The sequence below is a fragment of the Chrysemys picta genome, chromosome 7 (assembly GCF_011386835.1).
Source record: "Chrysemys picta bellii isolate R12L10 chromosome 7, ASM1138683v2, whole genome shotgun sequence".
Taxonomy (NCBI): Eukaryota; Metazoa; Chordata; order Testudines; family Emydidae; genus Chrysemys; species Chrysemys picta.
In genome coordinates, this window is record NC_088797.1 from 103,781,823 (window position 1) to 103,801,822 (window position 20,000).

Here is a 20,000-nt window from a genome sequence, read left to right on the forward strand (position 1 = left end):
CAGGATCACCTCCTATTGTAGACAGACAGATATTACTGGTGAGTAATAGTCTCTAATACTATTCAGGGTAAATATTCTATATCAAAGAAACAGAAAATCATGTAGCTAACAATTGTACTTGATAGCAGTTCAAAACAAGAGTTAAGGTATTTAGGAAGCTACATATCTAAATGTCTTTCTATCTTATTACTTCCTCTTTTGCTTTTGTTTTTGCATACTTTTCTATTATCCGGGAAGTTATCTAAGTGTGATTTCCACCATTAGTGCCTACAAGAGCATTAGAAGATGATTCAGAACAGCTGTGTTCATTCAATTTTCCTACTATCTTTCCTGTCCAGTTTAAGATAACTGTGTGTTCCAATTGGCTGGATTAAGGTGTAATGTAAAGTTAATTATCTAAATAGAATTTGATGGTTATCAAAACGTGTCTATTGTAAATTTCCAACCACAATATTTTATATAATATAGGGGCCAATCTGGTACCCCTGCACAGAAATGGGATTTAACATTTTTCTGTATCACTCCCAAGTGTGCACTGGATTAAAGTGGAGGCCTGCTCTGCATTTAGAATCAGTTTCCAGACTCACCAGTTGTGAGACTGGAAGGCCTTCTGGTTGGAGTTGTGGCCAGCTCTCTCTCCACGTAACACACAACAAACTAATCAGAGATGTGGCTGGAAATGCTGGCAAGTTCCCAATCCAGCTCTAAACCATTGACCCTGGAGAAATGAGTACAGTGTGGATGAGCAGATTTGTGCCAGTACCACAGGCCACAATAGGAAATCCTCTGGCTGATAGATGCAACACTTAGAGAAGAGAATGAGAGAAAAATGCTAGGTTGCCATGCTGCCTGCAATCCACTGAGTAAGGCTGCAGTACTGTTTCCTTGCAGGCACACCCCACAGAAGTCCCATTGGCTGTCAACAGCTGACAAGTAAGCACAGAGAACAAGACAGATACCTCCACCATGAGTATAGACTTTTACACATTTGTACACATTAGAATCAGCGATAAACCAGTCCTGTAGGCATACAGGATATACAGGGTATCACACATGTCTCCATAGATGCACAACTGCCCCAGCAATCATATTATACAGTTCCACTGTGCATTAACAGTAATCACTGAGGACCAACTATCTAGTGGCTTTTCTATTCCATCTCTTCTGCAAGAAACTGCTCCATATTGTCCATTGCTCCAGCTTGGAGGTGAAATAAATTGTTGGCCTGATAGAAACAGTTGTTTGGAATAATGCATTTGAACAGCACGTAGACTAACCAGCAGAGGGCCTAGACACACCTACTCTTCCCTCTCTTACTCATGTACTTACTTTTCTGAACAGTCAAAGTACCTTCTTTTATGTGTGAGCGTCATAGGGAATATGCAGCTTGGTAGTAGATTAGTATATATTCCACACTAAAGAGTCCGCTTGACCCAAAAGTGCTTCACAGTGGCTCTGACAGAGAAATCCAAGTCTAACATTGCTGTTGTTCTCAGTGCTGGATTGAGCTCTAAAATTATGAACATAGAATAATTACTTATTGGCACAGAATGTGTGTTTTCATGCATTCCATCTCATGAGCAGTTCTAAAGACAGTAGTGTTACAGAATACAATTGTGCATACAGCAGAATTAACTATTGATCTAGGTTCTCAAGGTAATATACATACAGCTCATGAGATAACTATTTATATCTATCTCATTCTTTATGTAAACGGTTATTTAAATAATGCACAATAGCTTTTTTCAAATGTAGTTTACACTAAGTAGAATCCATGCCCAAGCAGTGTTAAAAAATGTCCCTACATTTTTATTTGTATCTCTTTAATTCATAGTAATTTTGACTGCTACTAACAATGGAAAACACAGTGTTTGCATACTCCATTGTCTTTATGCTAGAGTTGTTTGGATGTTAATCCATAATGCTAGATTGGTTTAATGTTGTTTTCATTGCATCTTACTATGCTTTCAGGAGAATTTCTAATGAAAAAAAATAATTTTACCCTAATTTGCTGTTTTGAGATTGGTTTTTATAAATTTTATTTGTAATTTGAGCATACTGATTACCTCAGACACTTGGAATGTACATTTCAAATTATTTGACACCATTAGGGCTTGATTTTGAAAAGTGGCTCCCATTTTTTTGCAGGACATTTTTGTGCCCATTTTTGTGTGCACATTTTTGTTTACCCTCAATTATTTACAGGTAAAAATGCCACTCTTTATCTGTCTTGATACCTGCTTGTGCCCCAAAATGATAGCATTTAGACCCATATTAAAAAAGTGGACAACCTAAAGAAAGATAAGGTAGTTGATGTGATACGTTTTATTACACCAATATATATGTGTCACACTGACTTTCAAATGCTGTACTAATAGTAGGCACTAAGGATCAGATTTTTATTAAGGCCCTAACCTGATATCCATTTTTGGCTGATGCAAATTTGCATTTGGAAAAACAGAGAGCAGACTAAGGCCTTTCTGAAAAATCAAGTCCTTAATATCTATCACTGGGATATATGCTACCAGCAGGTAATCCATAAGGTAGATAATATGATTCAAGTGTATTTGTCCAATATAAAGACATAATTTTTTTAAAAATGAGTTATTGTACTGACAATGTTTTCTATATTCCAGCAAATAATGCTCCTTTTAACTTATGTTCAGTGTTCAATTCTGGCATCTTTACTCAGTCGTTAAGCAAAATTCCCACTGACTTTATGGATTGCCATTGACAGACCATGCTGAGATTTAGCCCTTAACAGTAGATTTTAAATTTTTTGCGCTCCAACTTCTCTCAGGTAAAAAATTACCACACTTAAAATAGTGCAGTGTGTTGGTTTAAACATACTTGTTTTAAAAACTTTAAAAAAAAATCTGCATGTTTTCAGATATTTCTAAAGCTCTTTGTTGTTTTAGAATTTAGCAGTTAGAACAAAAACAAATATATTTTGTTTGGGATAGATCAGAGGTTCAAAGAGACTTTGAAAAAATAGACTCGGGATAATTGTGTTATCAGATGCAGACACTGAAGGGAATTGAACATTATCTCTTCTTAGTGTTAGGACTACTGGGTCACTTCCTTAACTCTACAGCTTCATTCGCTGTCAGGCTGACGGAATCCAGATGATTCTGAAATGGGTTTTTACTGGTTACCACCCCAAAGTTCTCCCTTTCTCCATCCTTCAACAGGTTGATTTTATGAGCCATGACCACACTAAATAATATCTTGCCTTGCTTTCTCCCCCATTGATTCAACAGTCTTTAATTGCTTGGAACACAAGCCAGATCATGGGATTCAAGTGAGTCTTCCCTCACGTTCAACTGCTGTTTTTCATTTCTATTAGACAACATCTAACTAAGATATTGACTTGCACTTTGACATTGGCACTGCTACTGTGTTTGATTGCACTGTCAATCTAAAGTAAAAAATGTTTCAAACCATCACTAAAACATGTAATTGTTTAACTGTATTCTGCACAAGTTTTTCTATCAACACTTCCTTTCGTTATATAGCTATAATGGTTTACTGTACATTCTATAGATACAGTGGACAGTTTACTAATTAATTATTCACAATTCACAGTATTTATTTCTACATTTTGAATATTTGAGCGCCTAAAAGAGACACATAAGACACACATATGTAGGCTTAATATTATTTTTTGAATGATGACATCATTTTGTTTTACCACAATAAGTTTAACATACTTTCAGGCTGGTTATTTGCTTTCTAATGCATGGCTGCATGATTTGAGTTTCCAAATAAAATTATGTGTAACAGCATTCACTTCCCATGTCTTCTGAAAAAGCATTTTTAACAGTAATGTGAAAATATTATACTTAATACATTATTATATATATAAAATACACCTCTACCCCGATATAACGCGACCCGATATAACACGAATTCAGATATAACATGGTAAAGCAGTGCTCCGGGGGAGCGGGACTGTGCACTCCGGCGGATCAAACCAAGTTCAATATAACGCGGTTTCACCTATAATGCAGTAAGATTTTTTGGCTCCTGAGGACAGCGTTATATCGGGGTAGAGGTGTATACCCACACATAGTATTAGCATATGTAATTATTTCTATCTAACAATGGTTTGGCCTGTGTAAAAGGAGTTGATAGCCTCACGGCAATTTCTAGCAATTGGTGCCCATATCACAAAAACCATCATCACGCTGGGCACTAATTGGAACCCTAGAGGTGGGCTTTCCTGATGAGGTTTATGACATACTAACTGGGTGAAGTGAGGATTTTTACATTAATGCTGTTCACATTGTACTTGTTCTGTGGACAGCGAGATTCAGACTTCAGGCTTTCAAATAAACAAGCAACTTTTACAAGCGTTACATGTGATACCAATGTTTTTTTAAAAATTGTAATTACGGTGTTTATACTACTTATACTGGCTAACAACATCCAACAAAGAGTTCCCAATATAGCTATAACAACACTATTCAATCCCTTCCTCCAACCACTTAGTTACTCCAATCTGGGCCTTTCATAAGAAGAAACTGGAAGTCATGTAGAATTGTGCCAAATTTGTGTTGGTTTTATGGCATAAAAAATGTCTACGAGGGATTAGGATTAGACCACCAAAATCTTGTTCATTTATCACCAATACTAAAGTTAGAATCCAGATGTCCAAAGGTAAAAGTGCATTAACCCACTGTATTATTTCTCTCTCTCATGCAATATATATTAAACATAACTGTGTAGATATTTAAAAATCCATGTACTTGTACAATAGTTAGAATATTTTACTTTCATAAGTAAAACACATTTTTGGCCACATATCACAAGGATGTGTGATGCCCAATGTGTGAGCCTTTGATATAATATAGTGTAAGTATTCCTGAATTTAGATTATTTGAGCTGTTTTAAAAAAGATGAAAATGGCATCCCCAATCAATTAGTCTAAGTATTTCAACTGAATATTAGAATTTATTGTCATCCACTTACTTCCTCTCCATCCTGAATATTTAGTGTAAGCTTGCTTGCTTATGCCTATTGGTAAATTAGCATTATCCATCCTATATGTGCTTGTTTCTCAAGAATTATTATACAAAGCCTCATTTTATGGAGGTCAGACCCCTGCATGATGATTTGTTGTTCATGAATCTACTTTGTGCCAATTTGTGTGTGCATGTGCAATCAGAAGTGACTTGGAGTGAGTGAGATAATAATCATCTGCTGCTGATATGAAGACTTCCTCTATTCGACTACTATGAATCAGGCTGATTCCAAGTGAATGAGATTTTAATCACCTGTCACTGCCGCCAGCACTTTCTCTATATTTATGATAATTTTTTTGTCTTTTTATTGAAATCAGTGTTGACTGAATCAAGTAATCCTGATTAGCAATCTCACTGTATCCAGTCAAGAGTGAAATGCATCAGAGCATTATTGGTACACTGAACATACTGAAATTGAAAAAAAAGAAAAAAAGAAAAGAAACAGGCTAAGTGTGTTTGTCTTGGTTATAGGTCAGAGCTAGGATGTTTGAGCATGTCAGCTATTTTTAATTGTTCCACAAACCAGAACATTAAATCAATATAAATGACTAACATAGCAATGGTATGCAACATGTACAGCATCTGACTTCATACATTTCATTGTCGGCCAAAATCTGCTTTTAGTTACAGTCATGCAATCTCAATGGAGTAGGTGGATTGAAGTAATTGGGGCTACATTTGTGTGAATGAAGGCAAGATGAGGCACAGTATGCCTAAAATGAGAGATTCCCTTCCCCCCATTGTCTAAATTATATATTGTTCCTTACATTTAAAAGAAATATTATAAATTTCAAAGGTTATAAAGACAATGTTTTAATGCAAGTTTATAACTATTTAATATACATCCATACTTCTTCTTCACAGTGATTTTGTTACCATCTTACACGAGGAAATTACAGTGCATTGATCTTTAAGGCTATGGAAGTAAACTGTGAAGGTGACAAATAAATAAGCGCCTTGAAAGCACTTCTTTAGTTTTAAAAAGAGGTTGACCAATCGATCATTAAGTGGCACTATCAGATCTACGGCAGCCTCTGTGATCTTAGAGAACGGTTCACAACAAAACAAGCAAGAGGCTATCTTTATAGCTTTCACTAGTTAAGAGAAGAGGATAAAAGTTTAAAAAGGGGATGTGAAATTGTTGTTGAAGTTTACTGAAATCTAAATAAGAGAGAAGATACGGTAGAGTTAAGAAAGTCTACACAACAGCAGCAACAGCAAAGACTGACAATTTCCTTTCTCTTTTTTTTAAACATTCTTTGTGTCTTGCCCCATCTCTTCCCCTTTTGCCCTGCACCCTTGGTTTCCTTTTCCTGGGTCTCCCCTATGTTTGTCTCCCAAGTGTCCTCCCTTTTCTGAGCTATCAATCAGAAAAGCTATCAGAGCTATCAGCCCCATAACTCTTTCACTCCCTCTCACTTTCCCTGGACCATCTACCTAAGTTTCTTTCCTTTCCTTTGCTGTTTCCGCAGGCCATCCGTCCTAGGTCTTCCTTTGTCCCAACCTTTCTGCCTTATTCCCGCCTCAGGTCGTCCTCGCCATTACAATGTCTCCTTTCTACCCCAACCTGAGGCCATAGTAGCAGAGGTGGACTTCCAGTGGGAAAGGGCCTCTAAATCCCAGTAGCCCCCTGCAGCTGCTGCTATACCTCCAATAGATGAACCTTGCTTTGTGCAGGATTTTGCTGACTCTTCAGAGAAGACTGACAAGATCCAACATGACCATCCTCCTTTCCACATTGTGACCTATTCTGCTAGTCACTTACTCCTCCATCTTCTTTTCCTGTGTCACTGAAACTGAGGTTTCCCACACACTCTCCTCCATCCTCCAATGACCCCATCCCCTCCTGCCTTTTGTCTTACTCACCTCTCCCTCACCCGCTGAGTCTCTTCAGCTTCTTTCTCTGCCCAGTGCAAGCATGCTTTGACCCACCAACCTCTCCAGCTGTCACTGTCAGCACTTCAAAACTCATTGAACATGCTGTCTAGAATCATTTCATTGTATTTTGATCCTCTATTCTCTGTCTCCAATGTGTTTTTCCTTGTCTGCTTTCTACTCCATCCTCATCTCTCTTGGCCTCTAGTATGCTTTGACATTGTCAGTCATACCCTCCTTGAAATCTTGGCTTCCCTTGGTTGTCCTCACTCTGTCCTCTACCATGTGTTTGCACTGGTTCATTTTCCTCTCTAGTCAGTGTCTTCTTTGGTATGTCCATCTCCTCCTCTGTCCACTTCTGGATGGGCATCCTTTAAGGCTCTGTCTGTTCTTGAACTCATTCTTGTTTTCCTCTACACCCCTTCACTGGCCCCTTCAGCCACAAGGCTTCAACTACCATCTTATACCAATGACTTACAAATCTACTACTCAGCTCCTGACTTGTCTCCCTCTCCCCAATTCCATACTTCAGCCTAATTCTTGGACATCTTCTTGCAGATGTTTTACAATCAACTTGAACTTTACATGGCCAAACTGAGCTACTGATTTTCCCTTCCAAGACCTTTCCCCTTCCTATGTTACCATCAACACCACCATCATTCTTCCTGTCACTCAGGCTGTAACCTGAGAGCCATCTTTGACTGTACCTTCTCTGTAGCCTCACACTTCCAGGCTGCATTCAAACCTTGCTACTTCTTCCATCACATCATCCTTCTATCTGTCCATATCACTAGAATTCTTTTCCAGAGACTTATCTTCATCTGTCTTGATGACAGCAACCTCCCACTCTTTTGCCTTCCTGACACTTACCTTGTCCTCCTCAGGTCCATTCAAAATGCTTCTGTGAAGATCATCTTCCTTTTCCTGTCATTCTGACCATGTCACCCCTGACAGGCTCTCTCTTATCCATTGCATCAAATACAAATTCCTTGTCTTTACTTTCAAGCCCTTCTCAACTGAACCCATCAATACTTAATCAGTTTAGGTTATCCCTTTGCTCCCTCCACTGCCTCTGCTATACCAAGAATGTTAAATTCCACTACATGTTTGTCCGATTATCCCAAAGTCCCCTTCAAGCTTTCTTCCTTGCCACTTCCTACACTTGGAACTCCCTTCTTGAGCTAATCCGTAAAACCGCTACTCCTTTAAATATCCGTCCTTAATTCTATCATGATGCCAATGGTAAATGCCATCTGATAAGGGTTAGACCAGGGATCGGCAACCTTTGGCATGCAGCCCACCAAGGTAAGTGCCCTGGCAGGCCGGGCCGGTTTGTTTACTTGCCGTGTCCACAGGTTTGGCTGATCGTGGCTCCCACTGGCTGCGGTTTGCCGTCCCAGGCCAATGGGGGCTACGTAAAGCGGGGTAGGCTGAAGGATGTGTTGGCAGGCCATGTGCCAAAGGTTGCCAATCCCTGGGTTAGATCAAAGGACAATACTGATTTCATTATTATTTCTGTTTTATATAAAGAAAAGATTGATCTGAAAGCTGCTAATTGTAAACACAGGTATTTTAAGTGACCACATGTTCCTATCACAGTTTTCCACTGGCTAAAGTAGATCAAGAGAGGAGGGGGAGCTTTCACCATATTAGAAAAGGGGAACTCTTGAAGAAGAGCTGCTTATCAAAGCCAAAGAGAGAAGGAGAAGCTTCCTTCTGCTTTTAGCAGAGAGTGAGCAATGCTCCCGCTGCACCTCCTTAACTTTAACCTCTGCTATTATCATTGTCCTCTCTCCACCATTCCTTTCATTGTTTGTTCTGCCACTTGTTGCATCTTTAGTTGTACTGTAAGTCATTTGTGGCAGGGACTGTCTCCTACTGTGCATTTGTACAGGGCCTATAATAGTGAAGCCTTGATCCCTTATATACAAATAAAATAAAAAGAATTCTAATAATAATAAGTTGCCAATGAACACAAGGGCTTCTCAGGTCTCACTACTTTCCTATAGCCACCTTCCCACACAATTGGGGCGGGATCCCAGCATGTGTGTTGATCTTCAGGGACTTTTCGCTTCCCCAAACTTCCACCAGCACCCACAAACTCCATTATTTCTAACTCAGGGGTTTCTTGCTGTAACTCCAATCTCACAATCCTGTATGGCTGCAAAGGAGCATGGGGTTTTGCTGTGTTGCAGCAAGAGACGATGGAAAAAGGTCAAGAAGCACTGAGCTAATCTACCACCCTACCAACACTGTTCCCTAGTGTGTTTTCTAGTGTTTTGTCTAGTCTGATTTTAAATATCTCAAGTAGTGGGCCTTACACAACCTCCTTTGAAAGACTGTTTCACAACTCAGTAGATCTCACCATCAAAAAGCTTTTTCTGAAAATTTTCCCTAATTTTTCATTCTTAATTTCATCCCATCCTAGTTACACCCTCTTCTATTACCCTACACAATCACTCTTGTTCCTTGGTTTCCCTTCAAAATATTGTTTTTATAAATAAGAACATAATAGTCAGACCAATGGTCCATCTAACCCAGTATCCTGTCTTCTGACAGTGGCCAATGCCAGATGATTCAGAGGGAACGAACAGAACAGGGCAATTATTGAGTGCTCCATCCCCTGTTCTCCAGGCCCAGATTCTGGGAGTCAGAGGTTTAGGGCAGTGGTTCACACAGCAAGCCTCTTTTTTTATATTTAACACCATTTTAAATGCAGGAGGCAAAGTGGGGTTTGAGGTGGAGGCTGACAGCTCGTGACCCCCCATGTAATAACCTCACGACCCCCTGAGGGGTCACAAGCCCCAGTTTGAAAACACCTGATTTAGGGACACCCAGAACATGGGGTTGCATCCCTGACCATCCTGGCTAATACCCTCCTCCATGAACTTACCTAATTCTTTTTTTGAATCCAGTTAGACTTTTGGCCTTCACAACATCTCTTGGCAATGAGTTCTACAGGTTGGCTGTGCTTTGTGTGAAGAAGTACTTCCTTTTGTGTGTTTTAAACCTGCTGCCTATTGATTTCATGGGTGACACCTGGTTCCTATGGTACATGAAGGGGTAACACTTCTTTATTCACTTTCTCCATGCCATTCATGTTTTTATAGAATTCTGTCATATCCCTTCCTTGTCATCTCTTTTACAAGCTGAACAGTCCCATTCTGTTTAACCTCTCCTCATATGGAAGCTTTTCCATATCCCTGATCTTTTTTGTTGCCCTTCTCTTTACTTTTTCCAGTTCTAATATAGCTTTTTTGAGTTGAGATGACCAGAATTCAAAGTGTGACCATACCATGGATTTATATAGTGGCATTGTGATATTTACTGTCTTATTCATTATTCTTTCCTAACGGTTCCTAACATTCTATTGGTTTCTTTGACCGCCACTGTACATTGAGCAGATGTTTTCAGAGAACTGTCCACAATGACTCCAAGTGGTAACAGCTAATTTATACCCCATCATTTTGTACATATAGTTGGGACTGTATTTTTCAATGTGCATTACTTTGCATCTGTCAAAATTGAGTTTCAGCTGCCATTTTGTTGCTCAGTCATCCAGTTTTGTGATATCCCTTTGTCACTCTTTGCAGCCAGCTTTGGACTTAACTATCTTGAGTAATTTTGTGTTGCCTGTAAACTTTGCCACCTCACTGTTTATTCCTTTTTCCAGATCATTTATGAATATGTTGAACAGCACTGGTCTTAGTACAGATTCTTTGGGGACCCTGCTATTTACTTCTCTCTATTGTGAAAACTGACCATTTATTCCTACCCTTTGTTTCCTATACTTTAACCAATTACTGCTCTGTGAGAGAACCTTCACTCTTATCCCATGACTCCTTACTTTGCTTAAGAGTCTTTGGTGAGGGACCTTGTCAAAAGCTTTTCTGAAAGTCCATGTACATTATATCCATTAGATCACCTTGTCCACATGTTTGTTTACTCCCACAAAGAATTCTAATAGATTGGTGAGACATAATTTCCCTTTACAAAAGCCATGTTGATTCTTCCCCAACAAATTGTGTTCACCTATGTGTCTGGCAATTCTGTTCTTTACTATAGTTTCAACCAGTTTGCCTGGTACTGAAGTTAGGCTTACTGGCCATAATTGCCAGGATTGCCTCTGGAGCTTTTTTTTTTTTAAATCGGGGTTACATTAGCTATCCAGTCATCTGGTACAGAGGCTGATTTAAGCAACAGGTTACATACTGCAGTTAATAGTTCTGCAGTTTCATATTTGAGTTCCTTCCAAACTCTTGGGTGAATACCATGTGGTTCTGGTGACTTATTACTGTTTAGTTTATCGATTTGTTCCCAAACCGAATCTATTTTGGGTCAGTTCCTCAGATTTGTCACCTAAAAGGAATGGCGCAGGTATGGGAATCTCCCTCACATCCTCTGCAGTGAAGACTGATGCAGAGAATTCATTTAGCTTCTTCGCAACAGCCTTGCTTATTTGTCATTTAGCTAAGTTATACATGTTTAGCTCTTTTAATCCTTCCTCATAAATCAATTCCTCCTTTACCTTTCTCTAATTTTCTAGTTTATTTAAATTTCTACATGTCTTTTCCAAAATAATTGTCAGTTGCGCAATAAATTTGTTATCTAGGATGCATAGCCACACCGGCTAATCTGTATACATTCACTTTTTTCCAAGTATGATCTTTACTGGCTGTGTATTGATAGCTATTTTTACATTGTTTAAACTATTTTTTTCCACTGCCCTAACCAGATTTTTAAATGGGTGTATCTTACACCTTTTCTACTGAGGATTTCAGCCATTGGTGGCCAACCACCAGTGCAAATACTATTGCCACAGCAGGGAAAACCATAAGTTTAGACAGACAAAATCACCGTAAGCCATATTTTTCATGATGCAGCTTGCCCAGATTTCAAGCAGCTTATAGCACTTCATAATAGTTTTGCCTCTCTGAACTAGGGCCTTGTGCCAGCAAAGCTACACTGGTGGCTGGCCATTGATGTCTGTAATTGGGGCAGATCATCACTACAGCTTCAGTATTTATGATTTGTCATTAACGGTATCTTCCATATTTACTAATGGTCCAGCTTTCTCTTTAGGACTTCTATTTTCCTTTATATACTTACTACACACAAAAAACTACCTTGAACAAACATTATTAAGGTTGCAAAGTCAAGCATTCAAAAGTTAGGAAATACCAGAATTAAGGTTACCTGTGCCTTATGATACAGTCTTTAATTACATAACAACATACTATTTTTCCACAGGACCCCTACATGATTCAGTGCACAGAATGGACAGTGCTCACTATTAAATATTTAGCAGCTAGTAAGTATTTTGTTTTCTCCTTGATGTTCAATGTGTGGCCCCATCTCTTACTATGCACTATTCAAACTTTGTGCTGAAGACAGAATTATTCATTTCCTCATGAGCGCTCATTCCTATAGTATCTGAGAGCTTCACAAATATTAATGAATTTAATTTTACAACACCCTTGCGAGATGAGGAGGTGCTATTATCCTCATTTTGCAGATAGGGAACTGAGGCACTCAGAGATTAAGGTTAAAAGTATTCTGCAATTTTGGGTACCCTATTTGAAATGGCTAGGGTCTGATTTTTCAGGGTACTTAGCATTATAACAGCATTGAGGTGTATTGACCTCACACAGATGAGGGAGGTGCCAGAAAGGTCTTGGAGGCAGGGCTAGCCCTGCCCCTCCAGCCTTGTCACTCATGTATGATGGAGAGGAGGTCTTTAAAATGCAGGAAACTGCAGTCACCTGGGGGGCGAGCAAGAGTATCCTAAGCAGTTACAGTTGTGAATGGCCAGCAGTTCGTCAAATCCCAGGTTCTCAAGTCAGGCACCTAGAAAATGAGGAGCACACAATTGGTGACTACCTATGAAAAGTTTGTTATAAGTGACTCGGCTAGTATCACATAGGAACTCCATGACAGAAGAAGGCATAAAATCCAATTCTGCCTTAACCATGAGATCATTCTTTCTTTTCCTACAATCCCCTGCCTTATTCACTACACACCTTTGAACTTCTGCAACAAATGAAGCCAGGGTCCTACTGACAATAGCCTTCTTCACTACACAGCCTGTGTTCATCCCAAGAACAGGTCCAACCCTGTGCACTGGATCAGGCTGGGGGGGTGTCGTATGGAATAAATAGCAGTATGAATATTTAATTAAAGTCAGTATCATTATACATATGCCAAAGGGTTCTTTTAATTAGGGTTCTTTTAATGTAGTTTTGTGTGTATACTTTTCTAGATTTTAAAGAAAGAAACTGAAAAAACAGAAGTTTCATCATGTGCTATCATACTGTCACCCAAATGGGTCATCAGTGGGTTGGAACCTTTAGATCCACCACATAAACCTCTGCCATTTGAACTAACAAAGTAACAGATAGTGGCAGTAGGTTGTCATCCTCTATGTGGGATGAGACCCTTTACCAGTGGGTTTCACAGATATTTGCTGACAGCAGAGGAATCTTGCATTCCATTCCAGGCTCTGCAATGGAGTGTGCTCTAGTGATCACAGTTTCTTCTCCCCATCATCCCCTCTCCCCCAAAGTGTGATGCCTTCTTCCCCATCCTTATTAACCTATCCTTGTCCCAGTTCTGTCTTGTCCCCCTTAGATCTTCATCCCAGTCTCATTTTCCTCCCCAAGCCAGACCCAGTCTCCTCTCCTCAGGCTTCTAATCCCAATACAAGCCTTCTTGCCCAGAAAGCCCTAGTTTCACCCCTCGGTCCCCTGTCCCAGTCTCCTTGCCCGACTAGTCTAAGTCCCCCATCATCCAGTGCTTCTAGTCTCCCCTAGCTCCTTATCTGATCTCAGACTCCCCCTTCACCTACTGGTTCCCAGTCCCCATCCTCGTTTCCCTCCTGGCTGCTTGCCCAGTCAGTCGCAGAGCCCAATCCCACCTCCTGGATCTAGGCCTCCTCTATACTAGAAAATTAAGTTGGCTTAACTATGTTGCTCAGGGGTGTGAAAAATCCACACTCCTGAGCAGTGTAGTTAAGCTGACTCAACCCATAGCATAGACAGCACTAGGTTGATGAAAGAATTCTTGTGTCAGCCTAGCTACCACCTCCCAGGCAGGTGGATTACCTATGCCGACAGGAGAACCCCTCCCATTGGTATCGGTAGTGTGTGCACTGAAGCACAACAGCTAGCAGCTGTGCCACTGTAGCATTTCAAGTGTAGATGTGCCCCTAGTCTCTTTGCCCAGCCAGTCCCAGTGTCCCCAACTCCCAGTCCTAATTTCCTTTTTTCCCTCCTGGCTCCTTGTTCCAATTTATGCCAATTCCCCCCTCCCCCTGCCCGCATGTCCAATTCTTGTCCCCTCTTCATTCAAATCAGGGAGTTTCTTCTTCCACATTGCCTGGGCCCAGCAAGGGAAGTTTGAGCGCACAGGACGGACAAGCTCCGGCCGTAGGTTTAGGGGCCCAGATGGCGTATGGCCTACAGCAGCCCAGAACTTCAATTGCAAGGAAGATCCTGCTCAACCCTGAGCTGGAGCATGCCCAGTGCATATGGAATCTTCAGGGAATTTAGCCGCTAAATCTAAGAAATCTCTACTGAGTATGAGCAAACTGCTGGTTTTCAAAGGGTTACAATTTGGCCAAATTTTGGTGAACTTCCATGGGCATGGCAAAAAGCACATCCCTGACATAAAAGCTATTCTCCTCCCACCCCTGCCAAACTTCAAGTCCCTGGTCCAAAGCATAGGGGTTCTAGAATGTTCAAAGAACAGGTCGCCAGAATATTTTAGTATGTGCAAAATAATGTATTTTTCCATAACCTTGTTCTCAGAAATGGCTACACAATTTTGGCTGAAATTTTCCAGACAAATTCAGACTGAGGCAGATACACAGCATGGAAACTTTCAGCTCAAATGATTTAAGTTTGCACTGGAACCAGGTTCTTATAATGAGAAGCGTCAGACAACCTTATTAATATGCAGTGCTACCAGCCCTGCCTATAATAAAACCTTTCTCCCCTTTGGCTAGCATTAGCTCACTATGGTCTTTTGTTCATAGATTTTTCTTGCAAGTCTTAACTCTCTCTCTCTGTGTGTGTGTGTGTATAGATATATAAATAGTGGATACAAAAGCTAAGGAAAGGGAACTAGCAAGAAATAGGGGAGGGATTGCCACACTGCGGGGTGAGAGGATGTAGGACCAGTGGGGGGAAGACAAAAAGAAATGGTGGAAAAGAACAGACTACAAAGAAGAGGTCCCACACAGAAGGGACTGGAGCATAGAGTGCCTAACAGTGGGGTTGGGCATACACTGAATAGGAAGGTGAAAAGGAGACCAAAGGTGACAAGGATTTGTTGTATGTGTGTAGGGGCAAATAATAAAATGAAGAGAACAAACATAGGAAACTGAGAATTCCAAAACTATGCGGAGGTGGTAGTCAGGGAGCCCTAAGGAGGAGGTACAGACAGAAAAATAAATAAATACAAGCAAATGACTTAATATAAGTTTGTTTCAGCTGCCAATCCAATCAACTACTATTGTTAACTGGATCAGTAGCCAAAAGAAACTGGGAACTAGAACCTTTCCCTTCTGGATATTTTTAATATTTCTCCAATGTATGAATCCCCTTCATTTGAAAAAAAATATTTGTGCATGTGGGGAAAAACACTTATCGCCAAAAAATAAATCTTTACTTCTTGGATCATAAAGTTGTTCTCTACATAATTTAGGAGCTTCTTTGATGATGCATGTTTGGCTGTGTTTCTTACTCTACAGATACAACAATGGTTAAAATCTTCTGTAATTACAGGATGGCACAGGGCCGACTACTACAAGAGTTAGTACATTTTCATTCTTCTCCAGTCCTAGCGGTTTGTAGCAGATGCCTACTATCATTTTTCTTTTGTTTTTCATTCCTTGTTTTCCTTTCTCAAAGAATTTCATCACTACATTTACCACAGTTGAATTACAGCTTGGTGGCAATAAAAATACTTTTGACATAATGTGTCAGCACTGGAGGGAGTTCAGGGTAATTTCAGGGTGTCCCTTGAAATGCAGTACTCTAGTCATCCACCCATCTAGCCTTCTCCTAAAAACAGCACAAGTGTTTCCAAAATAATGCTTTGGAAAGGAAATTAGTTGATTTTCCGTTGCTTTATAAAAACGTCTGTAGTTCTCTGAAAACACAAGCTATATACTTAATACAGACTCCCTGTTGTATGCCTCTCCCTTATAAAAACAATAAATCCATTTCAAATGATTAATTTCATGATTTTTTAATAATTTATTTTGTAATAGTCTTTTATTCCCTGCTGTTGTTGTGTCATCTGGAACATAAATAAATCTACAACCTGCTCTTTCTTATACCCCATGAGGCATGAACCCTCAGTGCCTGATGTGAATAACTGGGCTGTTCTCTGGGAAGAGCTGCTGCATTGCTATTACTGTAGCTGCTCACATGTATAGGGTGTCCTCTACATATTTCTGTGGAAAGAGATAGAAGGATCCATTTAGCAGCAGATCCCATGGTCCTGTCCTACCACCTTAGTCTCTGGTAGCTTTGCTACCACCCAGTGTCTCTTTAATCCTGTCCCTCTTTTATGCAGTGGAACAGCAATGTTTCCAGTAGTACTGGACCTTCTTGCCCAGGGAAGGTGGATTTGCTCCAGTGTGAATTAAAAAGTCTCTTTCTGCACACACTTTCTTTCAAATTAGTCAAAGTTTGTATTCTTTCTTCTACATCCTGAATTTAGTACACTTTGTTGGACAGGCTATTATAAGAATACTACACAAGAGTGACATAAGTTAATTAGAATTACCTCACAACATGGTGATCAATTATTACTATTTGAAATGATGTCTTGAAACGGTGATAACTTGTGGTAATATATAATATACTCATTACACAATCTTGAGGTGGGGATGAAATTAGCCTATTTGTTTTGTCCACTGCAGTGTAAATTCCTATCTCCTTTAATGTATAATCACTTCTTAAATTTCCCATATCGGCAGGTTGTAATGTTATGCTATGAAAATAAATGTTTAAATGAAATGTATATTTTCATCAGTTTCTTGTTAAAATGCATTTTTCCACCAATAGTATTTTGGGAAATTCACTTCAAAAGCTAAACAAGATTTTCACCTTTTCAAATCATCCTCAGTAAAACGAGGCCAAGAACTACTGAATTTTTAAAAATAAAATAAAATAAATAAATAAATATTTGAATGAGCAATTTGTCTCTATCTTAGGCATGGCAAAAACGAAAACCAAAAATACCTTCCAAACACAAACCAACCATAATCCAATAAAGCAATAGCTGCCTAAGGGTGCAGACATTCTGAATCAATAGTTCTGAGAGGTGTGAACTGTCAAATTCATCTCACTGGGGTGATAACTTTGAAATCTAATGTTGCGAATTGCATTTCATGTCAACTATTAAACTTCTATTAACTATTTTACTGTTGATCATTTTAACAGCCAGATAATTTTCCTTCCCCACAGATCCTGCTTCCTAGCAGGTGTCAAAATCCCCAACTATTCCCCACCCATTGGCCAAAACATCCAGCTGCTCCTGACAACTTCTATAATACTTGTATGTATTTTCAATACAAAACAGTGCAGCACACTGAAAATTCAAAATTGAGGGGCATCTTAAAATTTCATATAATTGAAGTAACAAAGGAAGTACTATAGTGATTATATTATTCAATTTCATATTTAATGCATGATGCATTGGAGTTAACCCACAGAATTCATATGTCTTATTGCAGAATTTATTTAGTTCAAGATTGCCATGGAGTACACACAGGGCCTTGACTATAATCTTGTAGACAAACAACCACATTCATGCAATGCACAAACAAAAGCCAAACCAGTGTACATATAGGTGGGAATGATAATTGTTAGCGGATATGGAGTGTAAGATGCTACCCTCTAATGTGTATCCACAGTTCATCCCAGCAAGTGATAGGCTGGTGACCATTTGACATATGTCTTGGTATTAAACAATGCCTAATGTGGGGGTATCCCCTCTATAAGACTTGGCTAATTGTGTCTTCCTGTGGATGGTCAGCCTCACTGACCTTTAAGCCAGACCATCCCACAAACTTTCCTACATAGGCCAGATGCTTGAGCTGTAGGGCAGAAACACACTTGCTGCTGAACCAGTCATACTGATCCTAGATTAAAGCACATTGAGTAGGGTTTAGATACTTCTAACTTCCAGGAAATCCAGAATTTATTTGTGAATTTTGTACAGTTCTGCAAATATTGGTCTCACCAACTCACAACATTAGGGGTTTATTAGACCCATCATTCATTATTCTTATGTTCCCAGGTGAAAACTGTAGACTAGATCTCCAGCTGTTGTAAATCGGCGTTGGAGTATCAATGGAGCTATGCCAGTTTACACAAGCTGATAATCTAGCTCACTGAATCTAAATACCTTCTACTGTCTTTGGCTGGACTAGAGGCTGCAGCCCTATTTCTCTGAGGAATTGGCCACAGTTATCCATGGATTTTTTGCCTCCAAGACAGATTATTGTAATGTTCTTTAACAGGGCTTCCTTGAAGACCACAAGGAAGAGTCTGCTATTGCAGAATATTGACACTCATTTGCTAAGCAGAGTGACCTTATAAGACTACGGAAGGCAGGCTCACCTGTTTCTTAGAGTGCAATCTATGTTGTTTAATATCAGTTGCAGTTGGCTGGAATGTTGTTGCTATCTCTCCCTAGAGCTGAACTCAAAGAGCAGATAGCAGAGCATTTTCTGTGGCTAGCCTTCATCTATGGAACTTGCTTCCACTCACAGTGAATAGGTGAGCGATGTTTTTTCGGTGTGTGTGTGGTTAACATAGGGAGACATCTAACATGTATAAATTAATGTATGAATAAACACATTTTTTCTTTTCTTGAGCCAACAATTTCCCAGCAACTGAAATTTTTATTAAAATTCTGTGACATGCACAGAAAAACCTCTTAAGGACTGTTCAAGTCCCTTTATACTAAAAATAAACTTTTAAAGTCCCCTGCACCCCTATTCAAAGAAAATTTAATTGGGGATTCTTCTCAAAGCAGCTCCAAAAAAAAAAAAAAAGTACAGCCACATGTGGTTTAGCAGGATTGGCATTTAAGAGAGCAATATAACTTTGATCAGTTGTGTGAATTATGTGACTGTAATTATGTAAGCAGTAAGTCCAAATAACAGTAGGAAGATATCCCACTAAGACAAAATATTCTTATGTTTATGCACCAGAGATGGCAAAGGTTGTATTGCTGATTCAGAAAAAGTTTTAATAAAATGTTACTTGATTGAAGAAAATACTTGATACAGTATTTTGTGATAATTGTCTTGAATTTACAGTGAGTGAGAGATCAGTGTTGTCCAGGACCCAAAGATAGAGGCCCAAAGATGTTACCATAACTCAGTCACTGTTCAACATTAAACAGTTTTAAACAAGGTTCAGGGTTTGGTATACAAAGACTTCAGCCTGCTTAGAACTATGGCAAACCCACCATTAAAAATTCTTTTTAACCTTTTATTAAAGATACAGAAAAGAAGGAAAAACAGTTAAAACTATTTGAAGTGTCAAGTATTAAATAAGGCTTTTATTTTAACAACATCCCTTGTTCCCTTTCCTTTTGGTCTGAGAGAGATTTTAGAAGGAAAATCCCACTTGTTTAACCGTCTTTTAGATGGTATTAAAGATGGTAATAACTGTCCTTTTGGAGAAAAGAGTAGAGATGGGCTGGAGCTGTCTCTCTGTTCTTGTTAAAGTCTGATCCTGTTTCCTAGAAGGCAAAACAAGACAAACACACACAAAGGGGAGAGAAAAGAACAGCAAAGATAGAAAATGCAGCTTCTGTCTCTGGTGTCAACTCTCACTTGCAACCTCTCTGCTGGAGAAACACAGGCACAGCACATGGTCTTATCAGCCACTCTGAGACCTGGCAAACTTGTACAACATTATGTTGTTTAGGGCATTACTTTTAGTTGACTTTTCCTAGTCACAGGTTTACAACAGTGTTGCAAAATATACAATCTTGGCTGGCTAATCCAGACTCTTTTCAGATGGAAGGAAAAAGGAGAGGCATAGGAAGGAGAAGAAATGAAGTGGGGAAGGAATA

At 39.4% G+C, this 20,000-nt stretch overlaps 1 protein-coding gene and 1 long non-coding RNA gene across 24 annotated transcripts in view; one reads left to right on the top strand and one right to left on the bottom strand.

Annotated features, from left to right (window-relative positions):
- Positions 1–20,000, top strand: part of EBF3 (EBF transcription factor 3) — a 133,692-nt gene that overhangs the window by 22,954 nt on the left and 90,738 nt on the right. The gene's annotated exons all lie outside the window — the stretch shown is intronic.
- The window catches only part of LOC135972781 (uncharacterized), a 47,354-nt gene continuing 46,335 nt past the window's right edge, over positions 18,982–20,000 (bottom strand). The window contains exon 3 of the long non-coding RNA XR_010589295.1: positions 18,982–19,664. This is a non-coding gene — a long non-coding RNA (uncharacterized LOC135972781). The remainder of the gene's footprint in view (positions 19,665–20,000) is intronic.